General features: G+C 37.2%; 1 pseudogene; it reads right to left on the reverse strand.

Moving 5' to 3' along the window:
- Positions 1-622: 622 nt before the first annotated feature.
- On the reverse strand, positions 623-3,551 carry LOC144549217 (receptor-like protein kinase FERONIA pseudogene; annotated as a pseudogene).
- Positions 3,552-5,340: the final 1,789 nt, after the last annotated feature.

Below are 5,340 nucleotides of genomic sequence, written 5' to 3' on the forward strand. Positions count from 1 at the left end.
TAATTAATATTATCAATCATAATTCAAGAAATTTATTTTGATTTTAACATTAAATTTAATCCGAATTACAACTCAAACACCCAAAAGGGGGCAAAAAAATTTCCAGGGAGGGGCAGAGTCGATCGGTACCAATAAATCACCACTAAAACTCGAAATCCAGGGGGTGGCGACTGACCCCCCCTGTGCTACAGTAGATCCGCCCCTGGGAGATGCATGCATATTTTAGAAGTATCTTATGATCAGTATAAATAGGGCACAAGACTTATAGTTGTAGAGATGGGATAAGAGAGCAAACATAAATCAAATCCTTATACTCTCTTTTATAATGGAAGAAAGTTTAATATCGAATGGGTGGTTTGGAATTGCACTTCGTACCAGAAAAGAAAATATTTGTTTCGCATTAATTGATGCAAGTTAGGCTTGGGCAAAACAAAAATTGATTTATCAAAATGAACACTGCAAATAGGTATGAGCTAAAACAGATTCCATACGAAGTACTAACCAAAAAAATCTGGACGTTTTTTTCCACTTTAAATAAAACAATATCAAAAGCTCAAAATCACACTACAATAATTGTAAAAAAAGTGGAAACAGCGAAGTCTTAAGAGAAACACATCCATATTATGCGCACGGAAATTTAATTGGGGAGCAACAAATTGACTGCAACTTCATTACTAACCACTTAACCAATCAGCAACAGACTAAATATCAAGTTCTTCCCAAGCTTACTTAGAAATAACAGAACTGATTGAATATAGAAAAAAGAAAACAAAACTACCCACCTTGCGCACTAGGTGCATCATCACCAATCTTCCACCATTTGCTGATGCACTTCATTAAAATTAAGAGAAGATTTATTTCATGATCAATACATATTTACTAAATTCGGGAAAAAAAAAATGCAAACAATAAGTATCACCGTCCCTTCAGGTTCATGATCTCCGAGAAAATCTCCTCTCCAGAGGTGGTCCCGCCAACTACACTCCCACTTTCTTCTGCATTTATTTGCAATTGTAGTGCTAGTTCTAAATTCCAAAGTACATCTCCAATGGTTGGTCGGTCAATACCTTGATAAGCCAAACACTTTTCGGCTGTCTCGGCATATTTTTTTAAGCATTGTTGTGCAATTTTGCCTCTCAGGTATGGGTCTATGATCTCTTCTAGAACACCCTTTCTCTGATAAATCAGGGCCCACTCTGCCAGGTTCACCTGTTCCTCCGGAACATCATTGCTTATTATCGGTGGCCTTGCACACAATACTTCAAACAAAACCACACCGAAGGAGTACACATCAGATTTTGTGGACAATTGTTGCTTTCTGAAGTACTCTGGATCTAGGTACCCGAAGCTCCCTTTGACTACTGTGCTCACATGCGTGTGATCTAATGTGGGTACTGTTTTTGACAATCCAAAATCTGACACCTTAGCGACCCATTTTTCATCTAAAAGAATATTGGTAGTTTTCAGATCACGGTGAATTACAGTTTGTTTTGCACCTGTATGGAGGTAGTGCAGTCCACGAGCAGCACCTATGCAAATTTCCATCCTCTGTTTCCATGTAAGTGGTGCATTTTGGGTTCTATAGAGGTGCTCCCGGAGTGTTCCATGGGCCATATAGTCATATACTAATATCATTTCATTTTCCTCTTCACAGTAACCAATAAGTGATACAAGGTGGCGATGACGAAGCTTGGACAACAACTCAATCTCGGTTTGAAATTCGTGCACCCCTTGCCCAGATAACAGGTTGCCCCGCTTAATTGCAACCTTGATCGATCCATTATCAATTTCTCCCCGGTAAACTTTTCCAAACCCTCCAACACCGAGAACTAAGGCTTCATTGAACATATTTGTGGCTGCCAAAATCTCATTAAAAGAAAAATGTTTTAACGAGACATCTTTCTCACTTACCTTTCCCATTTCAGACAACTTATCCTTATTTTTCTGTTGTTTGTAAATCATAAACATGCAAATACAAGCAATGAAAGAGAGGAGCAAAACACTGCCAACTACACCCGCAATAATTGCAGTGATCTTTCCTTTGGATTCTTTATGTTTGTTAAAAGCCCGGGTTGGATCCACTATGTTTTGTGGTAGGGGTACTGGGTTAAAACCTGCAAGGTTGTTTTCGTACATGCTCATCTTAAACACCTCAAGACCATTCAATATTGAATCATAATACTCAGGTTGTGTCGAAAGATCTGGATGAAGTGCGACCCACAAATCCATTTGACCAGTCCCAGAAGTAAAAACCACATAATCCATGTGTAGGGGTATACCGATTCCTCCACTCCACGCATTAACATCGAATTGTGTTTGTGCCGTCTGGTTATTTATGTAAATAAAAAATACCCGCTGGTTAACCTTGGTAATCGGGTACTGTATCTCACAAAAATGGAATCTGAGGAGGTAATGGAAACCAACATCTACATTTAGGATCCAAGTGAGATTGTAATTGAGGTTGTTTTTTGGGTTCGGACCCATTGATCGTGCTGTCTCGTAAACTAGAACAGGTGCAATATATTGTGAATCAGTTGATATATATTCAATTGTCACATTAGTGTCCTTCTGAAAGGTGACACCAAAAGCGTCACTGAATATATAGTTTGAGTCGTCATCCCATGAGCGGTACAAGCCCGAGTCTTCAAAAGGATTCAAGGATTTGCCACCTACATTGAGCCTGTACATTGTTTGAAAAGCCATACCTGGGTCATATGGATACATAATATTAGAACCATCAACAAAGTATGCTGTCGAATTACTAAAAATATCAGGAGACGACATGATCTCGATTCCATTTATAAATGCATATGCCTTTGGTTGCTTCATTGATGGTTCAAATGTTAAATTTAGAGTAGTTGAGGTGACATTGATTGAGAACTCCCGAACAAGGTAATCATAGTTCAATGCGGTCACGGTTATCCAAGCATTGAAGTCAGAGAGAAGAGTGTAGGGGCCGGCAGTGACAGTGAAAGAAGAGTCAGATGCAATGAGGTTTGAGTAGTTGGTTGGATAGAAGTAGAGACGGAGGAAGTAGCGGCCTGGAGAGAGAGGGAAATTGTAGGTATAATTTGACGTGAAGAGACGTGAAGTATTGTACGGTATGGCCGGTACCAATGGGTTTCTGTATGGGATAGCTGAAGTTTGACTGGCTTTCTGAGAGATGTAATTTGTTTTACTGTCTCCAATCCATGTGAGATTGTTAACATCGTCTATGCTGGTTTCTGATGTGCCACAACTTAGTAGGATGTGAGTGGAATTAGGTATGGAGTTGGCAGCAGCAAGGTCGAAGAAATAGAATGACAACAGTGGAGCCCCAAATATTAAGAGGAGAGAGAGAGAGGTTGTGTGATTCATTTTTCATGAATCGGGGTCTTGGTGAGGTTTAAAAAAAATGAATTGGGGATTGGGGTCTTGGTTAGCGGTGGAACTCATGCATGGTTTGAAATAATGGAGGATTGTAGTGAAGATTTGCTCAATTCAGGAGGAGGAAGTTACAAACTAGTTTAAAAAACAGAAGGATAATTTCTCTGTGGAGTAGAAGAATCATCTGTAAAAAGTATAGCATCTGAAGCGAGAAATTTAGTAAACATATCAAAAATCGAGGGAAGAAGAGAAATTGGGTTTTCCTCCTGCGGCTAGTGCCAAACTGACTTCCAAAGTCCCATTCAATTCAAGAAGTTGGTTGGCTTAGCATCATCCACACCGTCTTTTTCAGCAAATTGCGTTTAATTTCAGGACCCCTGAATTATTCAGCGGTCCAAACCATTCCAATATCTGAATAATCTAATGGTTGAAATCTCTATTATCATTTTTTTAAAAACCCGGCTCTCTCATAGTCCATATTTCAACTTATAGCGATGTTTTCCGGGCAACGCTGTAAATACTTGGACCTAGGTTTTAGTATAAACCGACTGCTTCATATATTCAACTCATGGTGATGTATTGTGTAATTATAATGAAATAAACGCAACCTAAAGATTAAAAGGCTCTTGGAATTTTAACTTTCCAATATTAATTATTCAACTTGTATCCATCTAAAATTGAAAAAAAAATATAAAACAAAAAATTCAACATATATATAAACAAATAATTAGTGAAAATATTTAATATTCAACATATATACACATAATATTCAACATCCATATAGAAACTAGCTAGTATAAGTTAAAATCTTCTCGACAAGTACATGGGGTAATCGTGGAGCATTCAAGTTTACAAGTCCCCAATACCACTCGAAAGTTATTTTAGTATTCAAAATTTACCTTCTGAGTGGTATATAGCACCATCGCTCAAACTTCTCTAATAATAATGGCAATGATTTATTATAGGACAGGTAATATCAAGCAAGTTGTGAAGGAGGGTCTTAGAAGTTTTTCGGTCTAAAAGGAAAGATGAAGTTACTAATTTGTCTCAAAACATGTTCTTGTAATATATATAGTTGTAGTAGCAAGTTTTTTTTTTTTTTTGAGTAAGAACAGGAGTCATGCTGCTATTTGATTAACCGCAATTGGTTACATTGTTTAGGGGTTTAAAGATTAAACCCCTTGGTGTATTTACAAAAAAAAAACTGAGTACAAAACGTCTCTGATAAAGCAAAACAGAAAAAATCAACAAAACAAAAAGATACATGAGCCTTGCTTATTAAGATATATATCTTCTATTCATCCAATCCCACTGGATCTCAATCTCTGATAAAGCAAAACAGAAAAAACCAACAAAACAAAAAGATACATGAGCCTTGCTTATTAAGATATATATCTTCTATTCATCCAATCTCTTCTATTCATCCAATCCCACTGGATCTCAATCTCTGATAAAGCAAAACAGAAAAAACCAACAAAACAAAAAGATACATGAGCCTTGCTTATTAAGATATATATCTTCTATTCATCCAATCCCACTGGATCTCAATCTCCTCTAGCAGTTCTTCAATCGTCTTTGATTTCTCTCTAAACTCCTTGTGCATCTCTCTCTCCACAAGACGAATATAGCGATTAGCAGTAGCTCTCGTAGTTGTTTCGTCCTTGTTTTATCCAACCAAAAATTTTCAAAATCAATGGTTGTTGTCACCTGGTACCCAAGCTGATGAAAACTTCCACTGAACATTCGAATATAGAGCTGCTTTGAAAAAGGACAGTCTCTAAAAAGTTGCTTTGTTGTTTCCTCATTCAATCGACAGAATTGGCAAATACTCACAAAGGAAAAACGTCTTTTGTTCAGATTTTCAATAGTTAATATTCTATTTAGAAGCAGGAGCCATGCAAATATTTTGAAACGGGGTGGCACTGAAAGTTTCCATAAACTCTTTAATTTCAAATTATGTTGTATATCTCCATT

This window comes from Carex rostrata, chromosome 34, assembly GCF_964058835.1.
Source record: "Carex rostrata chromosome 34, lpCarRost1.2, whole genome shotgun sequence".
Classification (NCBI taxonomy): Eukaryota; Viridiplantae; Streptophyta; class Magnoliopsida; order Poales; family Cyperaceae; genus Carex; species Carex rostrata.